Source organism: Aedes albopictus, chromosome 1 (genome assembly GCF_035046485.1).
Source record: "Aedes albopictus strain Foshan chromosome 1, AalbF5, whole genome shotgun sequence".
Classification (NCBI taxonomy): Eukaryota; Metazoa; Arthropoda; class Insecta; order Diptera; family Culicidae; genus Aedes; species Aedes albopictus.
Window position 1 is genome coordinate 242,896,742 of NC_085136.1, and position 27,969 is coordinate 242,924,710.

The following is a 27,969-nucleotide window of genomic DNA, read 5'->3' on the forward strand; positions in this document are numbered from 1 at the left end:
GGTATTTCAATCGGAGATTTGTCCTTCTTTGAGCATGAGCTATTCTTTCGAGTCATGCGGTTATGGAGATTGGTTGCCATTACAGCTGCCAACAATGTGATCAGAGATTTTTCCTTCTTTTAAATATATGCTATTCTTTGGAGAAATACTGTCAAAGTTATGTAGGCGATCAATAATTCATACTTTAGCGCGGAAAAACAGTCCTAACGCTTTCCGAATTCGAACATAGTAACGGAAGCATGTTCGTCCAGTGAACCATCAACCAATGAGCGGTAGTGTGCGTCAAATGTCAAACTCAAGCAAAACCAATGCAAGTGTTAGGGCTGAGTGGTCGGCCAACTAGCAAATTTTCGTAAATATCATTATATCAGTGTACGATTTGAATAATTAGAGTGTTGTGTCTGTTTGTCTGTGATGTTAGTGTTGCCTTTAGGCTCGCCGTTTGAAAACTAGCCGAATCATTATTTCAGCCTTATGTTATTTCAGCCTTTTGACATTTTCAGCCTTTTGTGATTCAGCCTTTCGTAATTCAGCCTTTTGTTATTTCAGCCTTTCGTGTTTCAGCCTTTTGTACGTAACCCGTGGTGACAGTGCCTTTCTCGTCGAATATGTACTCATGAACTTTTCGTCGACGTTAGCCAAAATTTTCCTGAATCCTGAAAACACTTCATATAGAAAAGCAACAATTTTAACAAAGCTATCATCGATTTTCGAAACTTATTGATGATACATATTCCGATGTTATGTTCAACAGCAAAACAGAGCTGAAAAATATCAGACCTCTCAGTTGACTGCTTGACCACCTTAACCCTAGTCGTGTATTGGGGTCATTATGACCCCATTCCATCCACTACGGCAGCGGGGTGAGCGTCAGCTAATGCATGAAGAAGGTTAACTTTATTCACAATCACAGATCACTTTGTGCTCTTCGCCAATGTTTATTTCAGCACACTTTAGGCTATATTTAATTATCATTGGTAACATGATTCATGTAAAATTTAACCTTCCTTCGAGAGAAATGCATTTAAATTCTTGAATTTCATTTCCATTCAAATTTCAATCGCAATAAGAAAAGTGAGGGCTCAACCAGCCGCACCCAAATTGTGAGCAGTAATTTTAGAAGCATAAGGAGAGTGAAGATTGAAAAACTGTATAAGGTGTTGATTAAATTATTTTTTTCCCAAAAAACGTTGATCCATCCTACTAAACATTTACACCGCAGGAATCTGAAATGATGTGATTTGATGACATCGCTTTGGTCACGATTTTGTTCTCTTGCATATATAATCTTATAATCTTACCCAACGTTTACATGCTATCAAAAAAGCCACAATTTGATTTATCGCTTTGACTTTTAAGGACTGTTCAATTTATAAAACGGACAACTTGCTTGTGCGATATCTTTTTTATTTTTCAATAAAACATTATCAGTTTTTTGCATAACTTTCTATAGCTATTTTCAAATGTAGAAAAAATATAACATTGAGTAAAATGTTCTTTATTGTGTAACTGAAGCGGTTTCCGTAAAACATCAATAAAAACCCATTTCTCAAAATTCGACATAACTTTCCACATATTTAACATGCACATTTTCATGAAGTTTTCAATGTATTGCAATCTCATACTATTCTTCTTAAGGTAAAGCTCAATAGTTGGTCAGTAATAATGCACAAGGCGGCCTCCAGCTTGATATAGTGAGTTGCTTTGTTTTCATAGTATTTATTAAAAAATATTTATTTAAGTCCTGTGTTGCAAAAGCACAACGGATTCGGCTGAAAATTTGTCCAGAGTAGTAGAATATTGCTTTCTGAATGATACAGAAGAAAAATTTACTTTAAATTGCATTCTTCATCAAAAATTTAATCCATAAAGATGGTCATAATAAAAAACTGCATACTTTTTGCTCCATTGATGCAGTTTTTCGACTCTAGCGAATCTTGTTATTATTTATTTTCAACAAAGTTGGTCCTATGCTATTGTACGCCTTATTTAATAATATTTAGATGTAAAGTTTTCATTTCCAACATCATTGTTATGCTAAATTTTGTGTAAGGTTGCATTGTTATTTGGAAGAACCTTCAAAGAACGAAACTGTTTTAAATACTGTACCTGCAATGGCGCACAGTATCCAAACCAGCAATGCTATTAAAAATCGGTTTTCTGCATTTGAAACCACATTATTCCTACTTTCGACTGAATGCATAAAATAATTGTTTATTTAATATTTTCATGCCCTTTTTGCTTAACAATTGAATTTTATTGAAAAAATTGAATCTGACTTGAGACTTTGATATCTCAACAACTAATTTTCCAATTGAGTTTAAATTTCGTCAGAATGTTTATTACTCATGCTGCTGCAGCATGGCACTTAGTTTTCTGATATTAAAAACGATATACCATATGTGAACAGCAATTTCATATATTTTTTAAATTTTCAGCAATCAAAAATTTCACCTCATTTTACATCTGGTCGATTTTCCATAAAATAAAACTATTTTTATTCGATTCAAAAATGATTACCATAATGATAGATGATGTACTGAAAAACGAAGCAAGGGTGGTTAAATTTGAACTAGGCGTCTTTTTTTTATAGCCTTGTAAAGTTGTCCGTTTTATAAATTGAACAGTCCTTATTTTGTTCACCTTTATAATTCCGCTATTTGATGTGCAGCTTGCATGGGTTTTGTTAAATTTTGCGTTTCACCATTTCCGGCGGGACACCTGCAACCAATTCCGGTTGTCTCAAATATAGTCTGAGACTATGTTTTTGTCAACTGTTCATCGGGTTACCTGAAAAGCCGAAATTGAATATGTTCTGAGGCTATTTTCTTGCTAACCGTTCGGCAAATTTTTGAAAAAGCCGTGATTTTATGTATCGCATGCGTTATTTTGTTTCACTTCTATTAAATCACTTCCGATGGAACACCCGCAACCGATTCCGGAATATTATTACAAGCTCTACATGTGGCCTGAGACTATTTTCTTGTTGACCGTTCATCAGATTATCAAAAACGCCGCTATGGTTTAGTTCCCTTCTATATTTTACCACTTCCGACGCGTTACTCGTCTTGTCACCAGATCTGGAACACTATCGGTTCTCCCAAATATGGTCTGAGATTATTTATTGATTAATTGTTTATCTTGTTACTGAATATGTCATTAATATGTCGCATGTATTGGTTCTCTTTTACATTTGACCATTTCTGGTGGGACACCCGTAATCGATTCCGTAACACACTGATATGGCTTGCGTCTATTTTCTTGCAGCTGTTCAACATGTTACCTAAAAAGCCATGATTTGAGCTATCGCATGCATGGGTTTGGTGTCACTTCCGGCCCGGAACAGGTTGCGGAACACTACCGATAGTCTCTTAAACAGTCTGAGCCTATTTGCTTGCTAAAGTTCATTAGGTTATCAAAAAAGCCATGGGTTTGGTTCAATTTTATATTTAGCCGCTTTCGGAGGGAAACCCGGAACTAGTTTCAGCAGTACTGACAGTCCCTAATGTGGTCTTAGCCTACTTCCTCAATAACCGGTCACCAAGTTGTCGAAAAAGCCGTGATTTGATGAGCCGCATTCAAAAGTATTGTCAACTTTTATATACGGCCACTTTCGGCGGAACACCCGGAACCGGTTCCGAAGCACTACCGGTGCAGATATGGTCCTCCTCTCCTCTTCTTGGCGTAACGTCCTCACTGGGACAAAGCCTGCTTCTCAGCTTAGTGTTCAATGAGCACTTCCATAGTTTTTAACTGAGAGCTTCCTCTGCCAATGACCATTTTGCATGCGTATATCGTGTGGCAGGCACGAAGATACTCTATGCTCAAGGAAGTCAAGGAAATTTCCTTCACGAAAAGATCCTGGACCGACCGGGAATCGAACCCGTCACCCTCAGCATGGTCATGCTGAATACCCGTGCGTTTACCGCCTCGGCTATATGGGCCCTACTACTATATGGTCTGAAACTGTTTTCTTGCTAGCTGCTCAGCAGGTTATCGAAAATGCCGCAGTTTGATGTGTCGCATGCATGAGTTTGGTTCACTTTTATATTTGGCCACTTCCTGTGGGACATCCGAAACCGGTTCCGGAACATAACCGGTTCAGATATGGTCTGAGACTGTTTTCTTGCTAACTGTCCATCAGGTTATCGAAATTGCCGCAATTTGATGTGTCGCATGCATGGATTTGGTTCACTTTTATATTTGGCCACTTCCGGCGGGACATCCGGAACCGGTTCCGGAACACTACCGGTTCAGATATGGTCTGAGACTGTTTTCCTGCTATTTGTTCATCAGGTTATCCAAAATGACGCAGTTTGATGTGTCGCATGTATGTGTTTTTTACATTTCTATGTATGGCCCCTTCCAAGGGTACTGGTCCGGAACACGTAAATGGCCATAACTCCGGAACGGCTGGACCGATCCGAACCATTTTCAATAGGAAACAATGGGACCAGATTCCGCGTCGAATGAACCGTCGGTCATCAAAATCGGTTGAGGTTTACTGCCAAAAAGTGATGTGAGTTTTTTTTGTACACATACACAAATACACACATACACACACACACACACATACACACACACAGACATCACCTCAATTCGTCGAGCTGAGTTGATTGATATATGTGACTTGACCCTCCGGGCCTTCTATTAAAAAGTCGTTTTTGGAGTGAACATATAGCCTTTCCAGTACACTTAGTGTACGAGAAAGGCAAAACCCTGAAAATTAAACTCATATCAATTTGATCAACCATTCTAATCCAGCTTTCAGGGTTCTTGCCAACAGCCCTTGCAGCTCCAGATTTATCAACAATTTTTACTTGATGTTTTCAAAAAAATTTCACGTATCGAAGAGAATGCTAGAAAATTCCTCGTTTGAATTTCGATAAAAAATCCCCCGACTAAAATTGCAGAATTTCTCGGAAGAAGTTGCTATCAGATTCTTAAATATATGTGATGAACGATTGCCTGGGAGATACTGCTGAAGGAGAACTTGCTACTTGCTGCTGCCAAAAATGTATTAAGGATTTCTCTTTTCTGATAGAACTCGCGGAGGAGCTCATAAAGTTTTCCTAGAGAAACTTGAAGAAACTTCTGAAAACAAAATCAGAGAGACGCTTCAAGGAATTTGTAGAAGCTCTATGTTAATATCATAACAGAATTTGTTAAACCTCCAACGTTTGATCACCCTAATACAATATGAGAGAGATGAGAGCAGAAGGCAGATGACCACTGCCCGTACGTAGGTAGCCGAGCGATCGATACCATCGACCGTCTCGTAAATAGACAATAAAGTTAGTTCAATCCAACCTACCGAGCCTTATGGTTGTGAATATACAGCGTGCGTGTTAAACCAAAATCGAAGTTCTATCGTTCCAAGTCCGAAAGTAGTGCTTATCCGCGACTTTAGTTACAAAGTGGGAAAGCAGATTCCGCGAAACATTCGATAACCGCCGCGCTGTGATAGTGCTAAACTGTGCTCTAGAATAGAGTGAAGATAGCAGAAGAAAATTCCCCCCCACGAATAGCCACACACTGCTGGCCTTGTGATTGCCGTTTTATTGCGGCGAAGAAATTACCTTCGGTCCAGCATTTACAGCCAATTGGCTTGTACATTTGGTCCTTCGAGCCGGATCGAAGGACTCCCCGGTCAGAAGGTTCAGTGTGGGGCTTTAGTGCAGTTTTCTGGTCAGAGTGACCACTCCGAAAGTCGGCAAAGAGGCCGTGAAGTTGCGCCATTCGTGGCTTGTGGTTGCGCCAAGTGCGGTGTGGAATTCTGTGCGCGCCCGATTCCAATTGATTGGGGCAAAGTGAATAGCCATCTCTCCATTGCTTTGCTTAGCAATTGTACGATCCCCGTTGGGGACAATAGTGTGTGGATTGGCGCCTAGAAAGGCATTGTGGGTCAGTGCGGCTTGGGTAGAAGCAAAGTCTGCTGGGCTTAGACTGGTCCAACATTTTTGAAGAGTGGAGAAAGTTGAAGTGCGGTTGCAATCAAAATTGCGTAAAATTGTCCTTGTTCGGCAGCAAGGCAGCGGTGGTGATACCCGCAGTGAACCAAGTGACAGTGTTGCACCGATCCGTGTCGTTATCCGCGTAATCCGTCCGCGACGGGAAGGAGCAAAATCGTTTCGTCCGCGTCGGGAAGGAGAAATTCGTTGCGTCCGCGTCGGGAAGGAGCAAACCGTTTTCGTTCCGCGATCGTTCTAGATCGGTGCAAAAATGCCGGACAAAAAAGTGGAGAAGAAACTGGCCGATTTGGGAATCGTGCGAAAGGCCTTGCTCATGACGTGTAACAGTGTCGAACAATTTGTGACGAACTTCGACGCAGATCGTGACAGTTGCCAGATTCCGGTACGGCTCGAAAATCTGGACAGAGTGTACCGAGACTTCCTAAAAGTGCAAGGTGAAATTGAGAAGCATGATACGGCAGAGCGCCTTGAAGAACATCTGTCAGAAAGAGTGGTTTTTGAAGGTCGTTATTGTGCGGCGAAAGGTTTTCTGCTGTCCAATCGAGCAGTAGACCTCAGCCAAACTGTGCTCAACGCGACGGTTCATCAGCCAGAAGCACCAGGTACCTTCCATCTTAGGCTGCCACAGATAGATCTCCCCAAGTTTTCCGGGGATTTCTCGAAGTGGCTATCCTTTCGGGACACCTACGCATCGATGGTGCACTCGAATGCAGACATTCCCACCGTTGCGAAACTGCAATACCTGATCCAGTCCCTCGAAGGCGAGGCACGAAAGCCGTTCGAGAGCGTAGACATCGAGGCCGACAACTACGCTGCCGTGTGGGACGCTCTACTAAAAAGGTATGATAACCGACGTTTTCTTAAAAAGCAGCTTTTCCGTAGTATTTACGACCTCCCTGCGGTCAAAAAGGAGTCCGCCGACAGCCTCCAGGAGCTTGTAGACGAGTTTCAGCGGCATGTGAAGGCTCTCGCCAAGCTGAACGAACCCGTTCAGCACTGGGACACTCCTCTAGTCAACCTATTGTCCTACAAGCTTGATCCATCAACCCTACGAGCGTGGGAGGAAAAGACCAGCCAAGAAGAAGACGTCAAATACAACGATCTTGTCGAGTTCCTGTATCAGCGAGTACGGATCCTGAAGTCCGTGGCATCCGACATCTCCCAGCGTTCCCAGCCGGTTCTAGCAAAGGTGGCCGGCGTTGTTTCCCCTCCGAAAAGGCAGTTTCCATCCAAATTTGCAGCCAACGTGGTTGCTTCCGATGCCAAGCCGAATGCCCCATCCTGCTTCGCCTGTTCCGACCGGCATTTTCTGTTCCAGTGCCAATCGTTCGCCAAAATGCCCGTCAGCCAGAGAAGAGATCTGGTTTCCCAGCGCAAGCTATGCTGGAACTGTTTCCGAACCGGTCACCAAGCCAGAAGTTGCACCTCGAAGTTCTCCTGCCGTTCCTGTCGTGATCGGCACCATACATTGCTCCACGATCCAACCCAGCCTGGTAAAAGTTCGTCCGCCCCAGCTGTGACGTCGAAATCCCACGAAGCGCTGTCTGTTCCATCCACTTCAGCCCCAGGACCGGCTTCCACCTCCCAACAAGTAAGCATGTCGGTTCAATCCCAGGCCAGTACCGTTCTCCTCCAGACAGTCGCTCTTCACGTCGTCGATGTTCATGGCAAATCCTTTGAGGCCAGAGCTCTGTTGGATTCCGGGTCGATGTCGAATTTCATCTCGTCGGAGCTGGCTAATCTGCTTGCTATCCCCCAAACCGAGGCCGATGTGTCCGTTGCCGGAATCGGCCAGTCCCATTGTAAGTTAAAGCGAGCAGTGAGCGCCACCGTCCGTTCCCGAATCGGATCGTTTTCCACCCAGCTCCGATTCCTAGTCATCGACCACCCTACTACCAACTTGCCCACCATCCACGTCAAGCTTTCGTCTTGGAAGCTTCCAAAGGTCGAGTTAGCCGATCCGCAATTCCATGTTCCGAACACAATCGACCTCGTCATCGGCGGTGAAGTCTACTGGGACCTGCACACTGGCAAGAAGCTTTCTCTAGGACGTGGCCTACCGTATCTCATCGAAACGCGCTTCGGTTGGACTTTATGTGGTTCGACTTCCCAAGATTCCACGGATTCGGTAGCCTGTCAGCTGTCTAGCACTGATGCCCTGCTAGATTCCACTCTCCAACGTTTTTGGGAGATCGAAACAATTCCCAAACAATCCGTTCACTCCACGACCGAGAAGGCTTGCGAGGAGTTTTATGCTGCAACCACGTCCAGAGATCCAGCGGGACGATACGTCGTCCGCCTTCCCAGAACAGACAATCCGGAGATCGTTTTGGGAGATTCCGAATCCATTGCCGATCGCCGATTCCTCGGTTTAGAACGCCGCCTCGAACGAGACTCCAATGTAAAATCCGCCTATCACCAGTTCATGGAGGAATACGAGCGCCTTGGGCATATGAAGCGGCTCGACGAACCGGTAGACAACACTATTCCGCACTGCTACCTTCCGCATCACCCCGTCTTCAAATTGTCGAGCACCACCACGAAGACGAGGGTAGTATTTGACGCCTCATGTAAAACGACATCGGGCCACTCCCTCAACGACACCCTCCTCGTCGGTCCGGTCGTACAAGATGATCTGCTAGCTCTCGTTATTCGGTTCTGCTTCCACCGCATCGCCCTGAATGGTGACATCGAGAAAATGTACCGGCAAGTTCGTCTCCACGACGACGACCAACCCCTCCAGCAGATCAAATGGCGCAGTGATGCGTCCCAGCCCATAGCCTCGTACCAACTGCAGACCGTTACTTACGGCACAGCTTCCGCCCCCTATCTCGCCACGAAAACTCTCCAAAAATTGGCGATGCGGGCAACCAGTTCCCCTCCGCTGCAGAGCCTGTCTCCAAGGATTTTTACGTCGACGATTTCCTGTCCGGCGCCGACGACGTCGAGTCCGCCATCCGGATTCGAAGAGAAGTTTCCGCTATGCTGGACTCTGCAGGACTACCGATGAAGAAGTGGGCTTCGAACTCCGTCGAAGTTCTTGAAGACATCCCTCCCGAAGACCGATCAGTACAGCCGTGGCATGACCTCCAAGATCCGCAGTCCGTTAGCACGCTTGGGCTCATTTGGGAACCGGAAAGCGACATATTTCGATTCAAGGTCCAGTTGCCCCTGCCAGCTCCCGTTCTCACCAAGCGCAAGGTTATGTCCTACGTAGCCCAAATCTTTGACCCGCTGGGGCTAGTGGGACCCACCGTCACCAAGGCAAAGCTGTTCATGCAACGGTTATGGGCGTTGAAAACTCCCAACAACGAGCGCTACGAATGGGATCAACCGCTACCTCCGAAGCTGCAACAAGAGTGGAAAGAGTTCCACACGACCATTGATCTCCTCCGTGAAGTCAGAGTCCCACGATTTGCTTCCGTCAGCGACGCAGTCAGTATCGAACTTCACTTTTTTGCTGATGCGTCCGACAAGGCCTACGGGACGTGTTGCTACGTCCGCGCCCAATCCGCCCATGAAGTGCGCGTGAAACTCCTAGTCTCGAAGTCGAAACTTTCACCCCTCGCTGCCCGCCATACTATAGCAAGACTGGAGCTGTGCGCAGCCCATCTCTCCACGCAGTTGTACCAGAAAGTCGCTTCGGCACTCAAGACCGTCCCACCCGCCTACTTTTGGTCAGATTCTACTACCGTAATCCAGTGGCTTCGATCATCCCCCGGACGTTGGAAAACGTTCGTAGCCAACCGTGTGAGCCAAATTCAAGCAGCCACCCCCATCGACAAGTGGAACCACGTAGCAGGTGCGGACAATCCTGCTGACGACATTTCCCGAGGATTGGACCCGTCCGATCTACTCACCAAAGAAAGATGGTGGACTGGCCCGGCGTGGCTGAAGCTTTCTCCAGAACAATGGCCAGCCGGAGCTCTTCCTGCCGCAGAACCTCCAGAATTCGTCCAAGAAATCCGTAAAGTTCCAGTAGTCGCCATGACATCCGTCCAGATCACATTCGCCGAAGAGTTGTTCTCCAGGTATTTCAGTTTTTCCAAACTCCGCCGTACCGTTGCATGGTGCTTACGTTACCTCCAAACCCTCCGAGACCGTGCAATCACCCGCCGGCGAGACCAAACGAGTCTGGTTGCACCCCGAAACCAATCAACGCCCCGTCAGCCACTCAACTCCGATGAGCTCCACTCCGCTGATCGAATCATTGTTCGTTTGGCACAACGCGAAAGTTTTCCCAATGAGCACTCCGATCTGTCCGCTGGTGTGCTCGTATCCAAATCCAGTCCGTTGAAGTGGTTGAAGGCCTACGTCGATGAGTTCGGATTGATCCGCGTTGGTGGACGCCTCAGCAATGCCGAACTACCCGAAAGCGCCAAGCACCCCATCGTCCTCAGTGCCAAACATCCGTTGGCCAGATTGGTCACCGTCCAATGCCACAGAACTCTGCTCCACGCTGGTCCACAACTCATGCTGGCGAGTCTTCGCCAGAGATTCTGGATCCTGGGTGGACGAAACCTAACTAGAAGCGTTTACCACCAGTGTATAACCTGCTTTCGAAGCAAACCGGAGCTAATCCAGCAATCCGTCGCTGATCTACCAGCTTCTCGCGTTTCTCCAACGCGCCCGTTCTCCGTCTGTGGCGTAGATTACTGCGGACCGCTTTACGTCAAGTCACCGGTCAGGAAGCGTGGTCCAACGAAAGTGTATGTGGCCATCTTCATCTGCTTTTCCACACGGGCCATCCATATCGAGCTCGTGAGTGATCTGACATCCGCTGCATTCCTTGCCGCACTGCGCCGCTTGGTGGCTCGAAGGGGGAAGATTTCCGAGCTCCACTCCGACAATGCGACCACCTTCAAGGGAGCATCACACGCCCTTCATCGAGTGTACCGTATGCTGAAGCTGGACGAAGCAGATCGAAACCAAATCCTCTCGTGGTGCGCAGACAACGAAATCCGCTGGTAGTTTATCCCGCCTCGCGCCCCCCATTTCGGAGGTCTCTGGGAGGCCGCGGTGAAGTCCGCGAAGACCCACCTCCTCAAGGAAATCGGCAACTCCAGTTTGTCGTACGAGGACATGCTCACCTTGCTCGCTCAGGTAGAAATGTGCCTCAACTCCCGTCCTGTCACACCACTATCGTCGGAACCGTCAGACCTGGAAGCCCTGACACCTGGTCACTTCCTGGTGGGTTCCAATCTCCAAGCTGTTCCCGAAAAAACGTTAACCGACGTTCCCGAAAACCGGCTCGACCATTTCGAGCAAACCCAGCGCCACCTCCAACGAATCTGGGCACGATGGTACCCGGAATACCTGCAGCAGTTGCAGTCCAGGGCTGTTCAAGGCGGCAAACTATCGACTGTCATCAAACCTGGACAACTCGTCGTGGTCAAAGAAGACTGCCTTCCGCCCGCTCAATGGCCCCTCGGCAAAATTGTCAAGGTCCATCCAGGGAAGGACGGCATCGTCAGAGTGGTCACACTGAAGACTGCTTCTTCGGACAACGTCATGCGGCCCGTCGCATGGATTGCCCTGCTGCCCATCAGAACCGATACAAGTCAGTCCGACACACCTGTTGCAGATCATCAGTAGAGCAGTACTAAACTAGCTCGAGGCTCATATCATTTGCAATCAGGTAATTGACGTTCCAATCTCCCTAATCCACCCGAATGATCTACCTGGTCTTTTTTTGTTTTCGGTCGATAATCACCAAGGTCATCGCACTCTATCTCTGCACATTGGCTACTCCGGCCGATCATGCATCGTCCAAGTTTCGATCGTCAGTCCACAACAACCCGACTATCCGATCGAAGATGTCAACAGAGAGTCGAACCGATCCTCTCCTGTCCGAGCAACTGATGCAGCAGTGTTAGAGTATACGTGGTTCAAGTGTGTTGAAATAGGCCATTTCAAAGGTGGCCGGAATGTAGAAGCTCTATGTTAATATCATAACAGAATTTGTTAAACCTCCAACGTTTGATCACCCTAATACAATATGAGAGAGATGAGAGCAGAAGGCAGATGACCACTGCCCGTACGTAGGTAGCCGAGCGATCGATACCATCGACCGTCTCGTAAATAGACAATAAAGTTAGTTCAATCCAACCTACCGAGCCTTATGGTTGTGAATATACAGCGTGCGTGTTAAACCAAAATCGAAGTTCTATCGTTCCAAGTCCGAAAGTAGTGCTTATCCGCGACTTTAGTTACAAAGTGGGAAAGCAGATTCCGCGAAACATTCGATAACCGCCGCGCTGTGATAGTGCTAAACTGTGCTCTAGAATAGAGTGAAGATAGCAGAAGAAAATTCCCCCCCACGAATAGCCACACACTGCTGGCCTTGTGATTGCCGTTTTATTGCGGCGAAGAAATTACCTTCGGTCCAGCATTTACAGCCAATTGGCTTGTACAGAATTTCCGGGAGAACTTCTAAGGACACTCCGGAAGGTTATTCAGGTGAATTTCTGGAGAAAACTGCGGCTGAAGTTTTAAAATTGCCAAGGAAACTTTTGGAAAAGTTCATATTGTATCAGCAGCGACACTCCTGAAATAAATTCCTTTAAGAGTTCCTGAAGAGATTCCTGTAGGAACTCCTAATGGAATTTCATAAGACTTTTGTTCACAAAATAAAAAAGAATGCTCATGAAAAAAAACCTGTCGTATGCTGAAGTAATAATCGGAAAAAAAATGTCGGAGGAGCTTCAAGAGTTGCAGAGCATTTTCAAGGTAACTGTCGAACTCCTGAAGGAGCTCTCGTAAGTATTGCTGTTGCAATTCTCGGTGAACTCTCTTTAAAGAACTCTCTAAGCTTTTGTAACCAAATTGCTTCGCAACTGCTGGCTGTACTAAGCTTACTAGTATCAAACACGTTTGTTACAATCGGTTGCATTACCATCAAACGCCAAAGGGCCAAGGAATTCCTGAAGGACTTTGTTGAGAAATTGTATTTCCGATGGAGCTCTGAAAGGCATTTCGGAGGAAGTTCATACTATTGTAGGAAGGACGCCTGGAAAATCTCAGAGAAGCGTCTAAAGGAATGTTGATGCATGAAGCACTCCAGAAGGAACTCTCCAGTAACTCCCGAAGAAACTCCCGGGAAAATTTATGAGCGAATAATCCAGAGAAACTTATGAAAACAAAAACCAGGAAAAATGAAATTGATGGAAAACTCGAGGAAAATCACTGAAGAAACTGTCTCGGGAAAAGTGAAAAGAAATTCCTGGAGATATATCTTCCGGAATTTACAATGGTGGAATCTTTACAGAAATTTCTGAAGGAGTCCCTGGAGTAGATCGCAAAGAAATTGCTTGAAAAAACTACTGAAGAAAAATTTGCGCAAAGAAATTGCTTGAAAGAATTACTGAGGAATTTGCAAAAGAATCCTAGGAAGAATCTTTTAAAACTGTAGCCACTGAAGGAATTTCTGAAAGAATACATGGAAGTTATTTTGAAAAGGTCGCTGGAATACTTTATAAATGATTTTAAAAAGCCATTTTGAAAGATTTTTTGGTGGAGTTTCAGAGGCAATCCGTGGAGATTTTTTCTATTTTGTTCCCTGGAAGAATTTATTAAGGAAACACTGGAGGAGTTTCTGATGTAACCCTGAGTTACAAAATAATGATGGAATCGTCAGGAAGAATTCATGACGAATGAGTGTCTGTGGAAGCCCTTTTGCTACGGTTTGCTAAGGAATTTTCTAGAAGATGGTTTGAAAGCATCCTTGGATATTTTTTTGAAGAAATCTTTGCTAAAACTTCTGAACATTGGAGATATTTCTATTACAAAAAATATGGAAAGTTTTATATCAGAATTTCTAGAATTTCTTGAGGAATACTCCTGAAAATCTCTGTCACTCCAAGAAGTACATTAGCCTTCTGAATACCCCTGAGATACCCTGAAGACCATGGAACGCAGGAACGCCCTATAAACGCACCAGAAACCCCATTTTATTCCTTGTCGGTTATCTAAGTCACTACGAGCCTGAAACCCCCTTTGGTACCCATGGAACGCCCTTGAAAATCTCTGAAACACCCCGGAAACCCCTTGTAAACCTCTGATACGCCTATGAAACCCACTGAAGTATTCCAGGAACGACCCTGAAACCCAGTGAGATTGAAATCTCCTGGTACCCCCTGAAACCCTCTGACACACCCTGTAACACCTCTGAAATTTCCTGAAACCCCCTGGTACACTCCTGGAATGCCTCTGGATCATTTTTTATTGCCCCTACAACTCCCTGCAACTCCTGGAACGCCTCTGAAACCACCTGAAATACACTGTAACACCCCTTAAATCCCCTGGACTATCACTACAATCTGGTTTTGGAAATCCAATCCGGAGATGGCGGGTTTTCTTTTCGTTCCGTTCGAGGAACTTTCCTTGACTCTCTGGGCATTATGCATCATTGTTCTTGCCTCGCAATATACAAATTTTAACAATGACAACTAAAGTGAGCCATAGTGAATATTCAGAGCAGATATATATTTTTTCCGCTGTTGGGGAAATTAAGCTACTGCGTTCAATAAGCTGAACTTCTGTGGGACTAGATATCATATTACGTACCTACTAATGAATTCCCTCTCTTCAGTGATTTGTTCACAGTGTTAACGGTGATCAAAAAATTTAAAAAAAAAATCTTTGGAATTATTGCAAGCGTTTCTTGAACAACTACCGCACAAAGCTTGATTGGAGCTGTTCCAGGAAATCATAAACCTCGGGTACAGCTTCTCCGGGAGTTTAAGTTCTCCCAAGGATTTCTTCAACAAATTCTCTAGAAGTTTCTTCTGTAGATCTTTTGGGTATTGCTTTAAAACTACATAGGAGAATTTCAACGGGCGTTTGCCCGAGTTCCTTTCGCAGTTTGACCCTGAAATTTTTAAGAAGTTTCTCTAGGGATTCCGTCAGTAGTTCCTCCGAGAATTCCTTGGGAATTTTTTCAAGAGTTCAATCAGATTTTTGTGATCATGAATTTCTTTGAAAATTCTTTCATGATAGCCTCTAGTTATTCCTTTTGTAGTTTTCATCGGGAATTTGCTCGCATTTTTTCGGTAGCTCTTCTTTAGATTCTCAATAAATTTGGCGAAACCATTTTTTCCAGAAATTCCTACAGAAATTCCATAAACACTACCTCCGAAAACTTCTCCGAGAAATACTACTGCAATGCCTTCGAGGGCTTTTTCAGAAGTTCCCCAGAATTTACAATCAAAAGTTTGTCAAGAAATTCCTCCTGAAATTAATGCAGGAGCTCCTCCGAAAATTTCCCCGGAAGTTACTCCAATAATACTTCCAAGAATGTTTTCAAACGTTTCTTGTTAAATTTTTTCAGGCATTTCATGAGGAATTGCTGAAGCTCTTTTTTATTCTGGAGGCCCAATGGGAATCCCTCCAAAAGTTTTTCTGACAATTCCTTCAAGATTTCAGCCGAAAATATCTTCACGAGTTCCCCCGAGAAATCCTTAAGAGATTTTTTCGGATATTCTGCAGAATTAACTTCTGGAATTCCAACGAAATTTAGTTCAGGAATTTATCCGCAAATTCTTCGAATTGTCCTGTAATTGCCTATTAATTTTCCTCGGCTGAATGCATTGACGTGGAAAATTATTAAAGAATGGGAATGGGAAAGATCCCCCCAGGGAGTCTCAGAAGGTTATGATGATACCTGGGCTTCATTCATTTATTTAGTATTACATCAAATTCAAGATAAAACTGAATCAACCATATTTCTCCATAATACACGGTTCGTGGCTGCCGCTCTCCATCCTCGGTCGCGCCCGATGCTCGCCAAGTTACGCTCCACCTGGTCCGCCCATCGTGATCTCTGCGCTCCACGCCTTCTTGTGCCAACCGGATCAGTTGCAAACACCAGCTTTGCAGGGTTGTTGTCCGGCATTCTTGCAACATGCCCTGCCCACCGTATCCTTCCGGCTTTGGCCACCTTCTGGATGCTGGGTTCGCCGTAAAGTGCAGCGAGCTCGTGGTTCATTCTTCTCCGCCACACATCGTTCTCCTGCACACCGCCGAAGATCGTCCTTAGCACGCGTCGCTCGAAAACTCCGAGTGCTTGCAGGTCCTCCTCGAGCATGGTCTATGTCTCGTGCCCGTAGAGGATCACCGGTCTTATTAGCGTTTTGTACATGGTGTATTTGGTGCGTGGGTGAATCTTTTTCGACCGCAGTTTCTTCTGGAGTCCGTAGTAGGCCCGACTTCCGCTGATGATGCGCCTCCGAATTTCACGGCTCACGTTGTTGTCAGCCGTCAGTAAGGATCCGAGGTAGACGAATTCCTCCACTACCTCGAAAGTATCCCCGTCTATCGTAACATTACTACCCAGACGGATTCGGTCGTGTTCGGTTCCGCCTACCAGCATGTACTTTGTTTTTGAGGCATTCACCACCAGTCCGACCTTTGCTGCTTCGCGTTTCAGGCGGGTGTACAGCTCTGCGACCGTTCCAAGAGTTCTGGCAATAATGTCCATGTCGTCCACAAAGCACACAAATTGACCGGATTTTGTGAAAATCGTTTTCCGGCTGTTGAGCCCGGCTCGTCGCATCACACCTTCCAGAGCGATGTTGAAGAGTAGGCATGAGAGTCCATCACCTTGTCGCAGTCCCCGGCGAGATTCGAATGAACTGGATAGTTCACCCGAAACTCTTACGCAGTTTTGCACACCGTCCATCGTTGCTTTAATCAGTCTAGTCAGCTTCCCAGGAAAGCCGTTTTCGTCCATGATTCTCCATAGTTCTGCGCGGTCGATACTATCGTATGCCGCTTTGAAGTCGATGAACAGGTGGTGCGTTGGGACCTGGTATTCACGGCATTTCTGGAGGATTTGCCGTACGGTAAAGATCTGGTCCGTTGTCGACCGGCCGTCGATGAAGCCAGCCTGATAACTTCCCACGAACTCATTTGTTTTAGGTGACAGACGACGGAAGATGATCTGGGATAGCACTTTGTAGGCAGCATTCAAAATAGTGATCGCCCTGAAGTTCTCACATTCCAAATGGTCGCCTTTCTTGTGAATGGGGCAGATTACCCCTTCCTTCCATTCCACAGTGTTCGAAATCGATGATTTTGCGATCAAAATTGAATAACTTTTTTTATGTTGGTTCTAGAGGTTTGGCGTGTTCTACAAAGTTTTCCTGCATGTTAAAAGGCGTCTTCTGATAAAATGTAATTAATGATTAATCCCCCTAGAAGTGAGATAAAATTTTTATTTTTTCAAAAAAAATTTTTAGGGGTTTGACGTCTTCGGCAAAGTTGTAGCTCATAATAAGAGAAAAAACTTCGTAGAACATGTCAAAGCTCCACCTCTTACAGTTTTCGAGATATAAAGCGTTTTATGCGAAGTACCCCTAAAACTAGTTTTATTAGTGTAGCTTTAACAGATAAAATCCTACAGTTTTGTGACCTTCTACAAACTTGTTCAGAACGTCAAAATACACATTTCTTCCGAAGATGTCAAGTCATTATATCTTAAAACAAAAAAGTTATAGGCAAATTTATCATATTTTAAGGTGTACTTTCACCTTAAGTAACTATTTCCGGCGCAAAATGGCGCAGATGGCTCAGTCGGTAGGTGAAAGATTAGACTTTTTGCTATCTCTTGAGAATAGGAACCCTCGTGGGCAATAGTGGGAAAGGTGTTTTAAATACAAGGCAAACATTTATTATTTTGCCTGTAATACAAGAAAAATAAATAAAAATAATAATAATCAAGATGCTCGCAGTAATTTTTACTGCATTACGTAATTTCCGGAAATATTTTACAACATTTTTGAGCATTGTGCTTACCAAACAGAATATTTTTTGATGATTTTGAATTCATATTGTTAACTATCAGATGGTCTGGTAATTTCTGATAAAGTTACTTTAAAATTAACTGTTTGAAGTTTTTTTTTCGAGGCAATATTCAAGTTATGTAGCGCTAGGAATAGGAGAGAGGAAATATTAAACAGTTCAAGATGTACATCAAAACACAGAGTAGATTTTTTCATGTATTTATATTTGTTGTTGTTTGACTTTTCAACTTCGGACACAGTATCGGAAAATATCAGGAGAAGCTTTGATTCGCCCGATAGCGAATTAACAGCTTTTTGGGTAATTCACGAGTTTCACTTTCAACTGGGGAGCAATTGAAATATATATATTGCTTTGTTTTCATCAGAAAATCGTCAAAATGTGAATTGAAGAGTGCGAAATTACAACTATCTTAATAGTGTTTTTAAATATTGGAAAATTTATTGATTTTTTAATTTTATACGAAAGAGCACCATTTTCTGATCCATTATATTTTTTTTTTCAGATTTTTAGAACTTTATTTCGGTACTTGAAATCAACTTCAAAGAGATTTTTCGAACAATTTTTGACAGCTGCCTGACAGCTCTGCCCAGTACAAAATGCGACAAGGGGTGAATCGACAAATCGCTCTCATAGAAACTTAAAATTAATTTTTAAATAGGGTCCCGGGCACAAAAATTAATGAAAATTTGAATTTCGGCTCATTTTGGCATGCAGATTCAGAATATGGAAGTGTCTCAACATCGCTAAAGAAACCAATTAGAACTGCGAAGGTATTTATCAAAACGCATTTACTATTCTAACCATTATAGCCATTCAATTGTATGACTATTGGGTAAGTAGTCAATCGTTTGAGCATATGTTGTCATAAGTTTGAAGAAATTCAAACACTTTTATTTAGAACTATCTTTAGTTCTAACTCTCGGATTATAACAATATTTTCTACTGATTTTTCAATTTTTACTGATAAAAACTCACTGTTTTCTGCAAAAACTTTGTAAAGATTCTGCCGGAAGCAACACAGTGCATTAAAAATTACTGCGGGCATCTTAATTATATTTTTTTTATATATTTTTACAGTATTACAGGCAAAATAATAAGTTTTTGCCTTGTATTTAAAACACCTTTCCCACTATTGCCCACGAGGGTTTCCACCCTCAAGAGATAGCAAAAAGTCTAATCTTTCACCTACCGACTGAGCCATCTGCGCCATTTTGCGCCGGAAATAGTTACTTAAGGTGAAAGTACACCTTAAAATATGATAAATTTGCCTATAACTTTTTTGTTTTAGGATATAATGACTTGACATCTTCGGAAGAAATGTGTATTTTGCCGTTCTGAACAAGTTTGTAGAAGGTCACAAAACTGTAGGATTTTATCTGTTAAAGCTACACTGAAAAAACTAGTTTTAGGGGTACTTCGCACAAAACGCTCCATATCTCGAAAACCGTAAGAGGTGGAGCTTTGAAATGTTCTACGAAGTTTTTTCTCTTATTATGAACTACAACTTTGCCTAAGACGTCAAACCTCTAAAAATTTTTTTTGAAAAAATAAAATTTCTATCTCACTTCCAGGGGGATTAATCATTAATTACATTTTATCAGAAGACGCCTTTTAACATGCAGAAAAACTTTGTAGAACACGCCAAACCTCTAGAACCAACCTCAAAAAAGTTATTCAATTTTGATCGCAAAATCATCGATTTCGAACACTGTGCATTCCTCCGGTAGCTGTTCGGTTTCCCAGATCCTGACTATCGGCCGATGCAGACAGGTGGCCAACTTTTCTGGGCCCATCTTGATGAGTTCAGCTGCGATACCATCCTTACCAGCTGCTTTGTTGGTTTTAAGCTGGTGAATGGCATCCTTAACTTCCCTCAGCGTGGGAGTTAGTTCATTTTCGTCCTCCGCTGCACTGGCGTCGTCGTTTCCTCCGTTGCCGTGGGCTCCCGTGGCTACGTTATCCACGCCGTTCAGGTGCTGATCGAAGTGCTGCTTCCACTTTTCGATCACCTCACGTCCGTCCGTCAAGAGGCCTCCGTCTTTATCCCTGCATATTTCGGCTCGCGGCACGAAGCCGTTGCGGGATGCGTTGAGCTTCTGATAGAACTTCCGTGTTTCTTGGGAACGGCACAGCAGTTCCATTTCTTCACACTCCGCTTCTTCCAGGCGGCGCTTTTTCTCCCGAAAGAGGCGGGTCTGCTGTTTCCGCTTCTGTTTGTAACGTTCCACGTTCTGTCGAGTCCCTTGCTGCAGCATTATCGCCCTCGCTGCGTTCTTCTCCTCCAAAACCGTTCTGCACTCTTCGTCGAACCATTCGTTCCGTCGATTCCGTTCCACGTACCCGATGGTGCTCTCGGCTGCGTCGTTGATGGCTGCTTTCACTGTACTCCAGCAGTCCTCTAGAGGGGCCTCATCGAGCTCGCCCTCGTCTGGCAACGCGGCTTCGAGATTCTGCGCGTATGCTGAGGAGACATCCGGTTGCTTCAGTCGCTCTAGGTTGTACCGTGGCGGTCGCCGGTACCGTACATTGTTGATGACGGAGAGTTTTGGGCGCAGTTTGACTATCACCAGATAGTGGTCGGAGTCGATGTTGGCGCCACGATAGGTCCTGACGTCGTCAATCAGAACGTGGTCGATTTGAGATTCCGTCTGCTTAGGTGATCTCCATGTGTAATGATAAGGGAAGCTGTGTTGGAAAAAGGTGCTACGTATGACCATATTTTTGGAGGCGGCGAAATTAATGAGTCGTATGTCGTTTTCGTTCGTTTGCTGGTGGGCGCTGAACTTATAAATTGTCGGTCTGAATTCCTCCTCCTGGCCTACTTGAGCGTTGAAATCTCCTATGATGATCTTGACGTCGTGGCTTGGGCACTGATCGCACTCGCGTTCGAGCTGCGCGTAAAATGCGTCCTTGTCATCATCAGTGCTTCTGGAGTGTGGGCTGTGCACGTTTATTATGCTGAAGTTGAAGAATCGGCCCTTGATCCTCAACCTGCAAATTCTTTTGTCGATCGGCCACCAACCGATCACGCGCCTCTGCATATCACCCATCACGATGAAAGATGTTCCTATTTTGCGTATGTTGCCGCAACTCTGGTAGATGGTATGATTACCTCTAAACATTCGCACCATTGATCCTGTCCAACACACCTCCTGCAGCGCGACGATGCCGAACCCGCGGTCTTTCAGTAGATCGGCGAGTATGCGGGTGCTCCCAATGAAGTTGAGAGATCGGCAGTTCCACGTACCGAGTTTCCAATCGCAAGTCCTTTTTGTTCGCTGGGGTCGTTACCGTTGGTCTCGGTTCGTATTATTCTGTTGCTGATTTTCCGTTACAATGTTTCCGTTACAACATTTCTAATGGAATTCAAATAGAAATTCACAAGGAGCTTTTGGAGGAATTGAGAATACCTGAAATATTTCTACGAAATTTCGATGAAATTTGTTTATCTCTAGTAATTTTTCAAGAAAATTCTGCAGAAATCTGTAGACGAATTTGTTATGACAACATCAAGGAATTTTAAGAATTGGGAAAAGAATTCCTCTGGAGAGTTCTGCAGAAATCTTTGGACAAATTTCTCTGAAGATACTTTAATAAAATTCTTAAGGAATCTTGGAAAATTGTTGTAGAATTTTCTAAAGATATCTGCGGAGGAATTTCTGAATGGAATGAAGAAAGCAAGAAATTATCATATCTATTTTTGAAGAAAGCTCTAAAGTTATTTCTGAAGACATTCATTTATGAATTCTTGAAATAATTCAGGCTAGATCTTCTTAAAGAATTTTCGAAGCAATCTCTGTTGAATATTTTCAAATGAATCATATGAGATCTTTTCAAGAAGTTCTTGAATGACTTGAAATAAACCTTTTTAAATCAAGATTAAAATCAACAGTTCCTACGTTCCCAGGTTACTCCAAGAGTTCCTCCAGAAATTCTTGCTTATTCTTGGTAATTCTTACAACAGTTCCACCAGGTTTTTTTTTCTGGGACTTCTTCATGGTAGATTAAAAAGTTTATCTGATAATTCTTCCGGAATTCACGCCGGAAACTTCTTATTTATCTTTAGCAGAAATTTCTTCAATGAGTTTTATCTATGATTCCATCAGAAGTGCCTGTTGGGAAAATTCCCTGAGGAACTGCTGAATACATTTCCACAGATTTTAGATAATTGCAGGAATTTCCGGAGGATTTTTTGAATAATTCTCGATGGAATCCGGAAGATCTCCAATTAAAGGAATAACAGGAGCAATTTCTTGAAAAAACTGCTGATAGTACATTTGAGGGAATCACTATCATTAAGAAACTCAGAACAACTGAAAAAAAAAATCATGGAAAAAAATTCTAAAAGAATTTGTGAAACAAAAAATCCTGGTGAATTTCAGAAGGAACTCAGAGGCCATCATGAAAACAAAAAACTTGGAGGAACTCCTGATGAAATCCCCGAGCATCTCCAAAAAAATCCTGAGGAATTTTAACTGAAGTTCTCGGACAATATCTTGAAGCGATGTTGTATATAGGAGCTCATGAAGTAATTTTCGAGAGAACTTCTGAATTTCTTAGGAAAATATCCGATAAAATTTATTAAAGAGGTCTTCAAGGAAATCTCAAAAGATTTCCTGAAGAAATTTCTAAAGAACCTCCTGGGTGAACAATATGCCAGGCGAGGGCGAGCTCGATGAGGCCCCTCCAGAGAACTGATGGGGTACAGTGAAAGCAGCCATCAACGACGCAGCCGAGAGCACCATCGGATAAGTGGAACGGAATCGACGGAACGAATGGTTCGTCGAAGAGTGCAGAACGGTGGAACGTGGAACGTTACAAACAGAATCGGAAACAGTAGTGCGAAGAAATGGAACTGCTGTACCGTTCCCATGAAACATGGAAGTTCTACGAGAAGCTCAACGTATTCCACAACGGAGGTCTCTTGACGGAACGACGTTAGGTGGTCGAAAGATGGAAGCAGCACTTTGACGAGCTCCTGAATGGCGTGGAGGACGTAAGCACGGGAGACAACGACAACGGAGGGGACGGCTACGCCAATGCAACAAAGGACGGGAATGAGCCAACTCCCAAAGATTTCAGGTGAACTATCCAGCTCATTCGAATATCGCCGGCGACTGCGTCGGGGAGGTGTCGGACTCTCATGCCTCCTCTTTAACATCGCTCTCAAAGATGTAATGTTACAAGCCAGGCTCAACAACCGCGGCGAAGGTGAAACACGAGCTCGCTGCACTCTAAGGCGAATGAAAGTAACCAAAGCCAGAAGGATACGGTGATTCAGGAAAAATAAGATAATTTTATACAGTGTATGGCACTGATATGAATAGTTACTTTGAAGAAATTCCTAGAGAAAATTAACTATTGCAATTCGAGAACAAAAAAATCATTTGATACAAGTTTCCAATTTCGTTAACCTCTCAGATCTCCTTCCCCTGAAGAGCTTATTTCGAACAGCTCTATAAATTAAAGCTTGTCGAATAAAGCTATTCCATTCCGTTCATCCCTTCAGTGCACAGCAACATTGTCAAACACACATGGCTCCCTGATCCTATTCTTCTGCACAGCAAACCCATCGCCATTCGAAGCAGCAACAGCAACCAAACACCCATACACAAAGTAATAAAACAGCCAACTCCAGAAACTACTGGTGCTGCTGCTGCTACCAGTACTGCAGCTGCTGTTGACTCACCCCATTTTTCTGCACAAGAGGGCTATGGGTAAAACTTTTCAGAGGCCCAAAACCAATTTCGATGCCCCCTTCCATCCTTCCTTCTATTCCGCACATCTACTGGTGGGAATCGAGTGGAAAAACTACTTTATCCCTTGTATGCTCTCTCTAGAAGTAAGTCGCTGGAAACGTGGGGCGGAATGTGGGACGGACTTTTCCCCCCTGATATCATCTTATTGAGAAAGGAAACTTTCCCCGAGCAGCTAGGGGGTGCTTGGTTGATCCAGCTGGCTCTTTCTACTCAGAGTTTGGCTTTTTATTGTTTAATTTTATTTCTTTCTGGGGTACCAAGTGGATCGGCTCTATTCGTCTAAGCTTGCAGCAGAATTGTATTCTTGGTGGGTCTGGTCCTTGGAAACGGAATCGATTTGGGGCGATTGGAGAGGAAAATCTGATGAAATGCTTGTTTGTTTTTGGGTTTGTCTGTGTTAGAACCCTTTAATCTAACACAGACAAACAAACGTCTCACTCTACTCACTTCCCATTGTTCTGCTTTTTAACGGTCAGTTCAAATACTCAATAGTTTGCAAATCACTCGGTCACGGCGCTTGCATCGCTTTGCTGCTGGTTTGACGATTGTTCAGATCCGCCAGCTACTTAACGGATTGCGTAACACAGCGGGATTAGCATTGGGCGGTTATGTGTTCTTGTTGACTTTAATTGCAATTTGGTTCAGGTTTTCACCTTAACCTCGTTCAGGACCTCATTCGGAATTGTTTTGTGCACGACTATCATCGGAACTTTTCTCGTGATTTCTTTCGCGAGTTAGTTCTGTGCCTCTCGCAACTTCTGGCAGTAGTTCTCCGGGAATGCCTTTTGGAATTTATGCCGAAAATCTTTAAGTAGCCTAATTATTTCAGGAGTTTTTCCTAGTATAATCCAGAATACCATCTAAAGCGCTCTTGCTAATACCATTTCTCCACGAATTCCTAAAGGAGTTCCTCCAAGAGATTCCTTGACAATTCTTCCAAGACTTCAGCCGAAAATTTCTTAACGACTTCACCCGAGAAATACTTCCCGATTTTCTTTAGAAACTCTCTTGGTAGTTGTTTCGCTGTAAATTTCATCATGAGTATTCGTGAGTATTCGACAGATAACTTTTATAACAAGAAAAATACATCTCTATTTTTTTGATATGCTATGTATAAATGTCTCAGCTTTCAATTGATGCGAAAATCATGGTGTAAAAAATGTTTTGGTATAGAAATCCAAGATGGCGGCCAAAATCAATATGGCCGACCCAACTTTTTATTATTGTAAATATTAGCTCTATATTTCCTTTTTTCAACAACAATTCATTTTGAGGTGGTTTTTGGACAAGTTTTCGAATTCTAATGGTTTAACTGGTAGCTTTCGACCAAAATCGAGGCGTCTGCAAAAATTATTGTGGCTCTAACTAACGGGGAGTCCAACAATTTGAGTAACCAAATGCATTTTCCTTACTTTTTTAGCAAGGACTTTCAGAAAATCGCCACCTTAAACATATTTGAAGACAAGGTGTAAATAGTGGGCCGGTCTCAGCGAGAATTACCCACCTGTACTCTGAGATGTGGCCTGAGATGTGGTCTGAGATGATTTTCTTGCTGACCTTCTTTAGGTTATTGAGAACCCGCTATTTTATGTGCCGCATGCGTTGGTTTGGATCCTTTCTACATTTGAACACTTCCTGTGAGACACCCGGAATCGGTTCCAATATATTACCGGCAGTTTTTAATATGGTTTAAGCCTATTTTCTTCCTAATCATTCATCAGGTTATCGAAAAACCCGCGATTTGATGTATCACTTGCATGGGTTTGGTTATTTTTTTATAAATGGTCACTTTCGGCGGGACACCCGGAACAGATCCCGCAATACTACTGGCAGTTTCTTATGTAATCTGAACCTATTTTCTTGCTAATCGTTTATCAGATTATCGAGAAAGTCACGATTTGATGTGTCGCATGCATGGTTGATTGATTGATTTAGCTTTATTATGGAGACTTTCAGCGCATGCATGGGTTTGGTTCACTTTTATATATTACCACCTCCGGCGGGACACTCGGAACCGGCTCCGGAACACTACCGCTTCATACGCCACTTTAAAAGCGCTGAATAGTAGTACTTTTCGGCACTGTTGTTCAAGTGTAGAAAAGTAGGCCATTTCGATGTCCTCTCAGTGAATGAATAATAAGTACTTTCCCAACGTAATAACAAAAAGGGTTTTTTCATCAGCAATTCACAAAAGAGTTGTGATTTCCAATAGAATAGTCGTAGAAATCTGAAACATCAAATGGTCAAATCAATTTCCAAAAAAAAATCTTATGGCAGCCAACACAGAAAAGAAATCCGAGGAAATGTCCGAAGACCTTCCTGAGAATGTCCCAATGGAATTATCGAGAGAATTAGAGAAAGTTACAGAAAAAAATCAAAGAATATGAGAATTTCTGACGAAATTTCGTGTTTTTCGCAAGAATCCTCAAGGGATTTACTGATGAACCTCATTTCAGTTGCATAATGAACCAGTTAGGAAAAATTGACCATTATGATACCGAAATGAGTTAAATAAAATAGAAATAACGATACAGAATTGCATAAAATTACGTTACGTTCGTGTAAATTTCCGCCAATAGTCGCGTAACCGGTTGGAGTCCATGATGGTTTACGCGATTGTTGGCGGAAATTTACACGATTGTAATGTAATTTTACATTATATCTCATGGAAAAGTGCACTAACTCTGGCATTCCCTTTATGTGCATAATTTCTCGCTGAAATTTAATTACATATTTTTTTCTGTGTAATTGAAGGGCTTTCTTTGCCTGCCATTGCAAGAATTTATATATTGTGAAACAAGTACAATGATACACTATGTCCAGGGAGTCGAGAATTTTTTCCCGACCGGAACTGGAATCAAACCCGCCGTCTCCGGGTTAGGGATCCATAGCCTTAACCACAAGGCTAACTGGGGTATCCCATAACCATACCGAATTAATTACTAAAGGCATTACCAAAGGATCCTTGATAAGCTCCTTTGGTAATGCCGGAGGGAACGGCACCAAATTTAACAGTTTTAGTGAGGATTTAAAGGATGTTTGTGAAGGTTTTCTCGACCGTTCATCGACAATCCACTCTTCACCCTTTGAAAAACTATTTCCACCTGCATATAGGTAACTAGAACGATCCAGAAAAGCATCTTGAAGAGCTGGCCCACCACTTTCAAACAACAACAACAGAAGCATCATGCATCATTCTTTTCAGCCGGAGCAGAGGTCAAGTCGTTGCTTATTGTTGTTTCGCTGTAGCGCTACTGCACTTGGACCAACCAGCGACCCACAGGGGAAAAATCGATTTAAACTTTTGCTCCATCGTCGTCGTCGAGCGTCATCTCCTCGGTTCCTCTCCCCTTTTTCCCGCTGCCTTCTTTCTACGTTGTTATGTTGGTAGGTACCACTTGAACGTTGGCGTATATTTTGTTTATGGGAGCGCCACCGCCACTGCTGATGGGGAGGCCTGCTGCTGCTGATGATGCTCGTCCGGAACGACTTTAGCCTTAGTTCGGGTCAAAGGAAGAAGGTGGGTAGGAATGAAGAAAAAAACTTGGCTGTTAGCTGGGACCAAGTGGCCCATTGTTCGAAGCCGCTCGGCCAATTTATGGCTGTAGGTCCACTGCTGCTGCTGCTGCTGCTGTTGGGGCGTTCAGAGATGGTCGCAATAAAGGGTCAAATATACTGGAGGAAAAAAAACTTTGGGAAGTCGCTTCATGAAGCTTCCGCACATCTACAATTGGTTTTTCGAGAGTCATCGAAGGAAAGATGAAAGATACTTTGTAAAGGAATGCTTTAGAAAAGTTATTTTGAATTGTTTGAAAGAAAGAGGTAGTGCTATAAGACAAAAATTTCCATTAAGATAACAATATGCGTAGGAATTACTTTCAAATGTATAAATAGATGCTTCAACAATACTTTTGGATTGACTCATGCCACACATTATCATCGGTCTCAGGCTCGCCTTAACAGGAGAGCCTTATTAGTATCAATGTCTCCGTCAACCATTGGACCCATTTCAAAAACAACAAAAGCAATAAACGCAACAAGACCTCAACAACTTGTAACACGAAACATCACATGAGACATTAGACTGAATGCGTCGCGTCTTGTGCCGTTGTTGTTGGAACCATTCGCTGCTGACAGCGGGTATGATTTATTGGCCGTAAACCCCTCCTTCAACTTCAACTCCAGTCATTGTACGTAAGGTTTGACAGCAGCTGCGGTGCGAAGTCTCCTTGGCAACCACCATGCGTTTTTCGGCTCTAAGGGTGTTCCCTTGGACTCGAAGAAAAAACAAAACGGGAACGCCCTTGACACCACATTACCACACTCCCTCGCACGTCCCAAGGTTTTCTTTATTCGGCTAGTCACTCGATTGGGAAGAGAAGACCAAGTTTTATTTTCTTCCTTTCTTGCACACTGGAAAGTCTACTGGAAACGAC

General features: G+C 43.6%; 1 protein-coding gene across 6 annotated transcripts in view; it reads left to right on the forward strand.

Annotated features, from left to right (window-relative positions):
* The window catches only part of LOC109425258 (neurexin 1), a 694,091-nt gene that overhangs the window by 164,975 nt on the left and 501,147 nt on the right, over positions 1–27,969 (forward strand). The gene's annotated exons all lie outside the window — the stretch shown is intronic.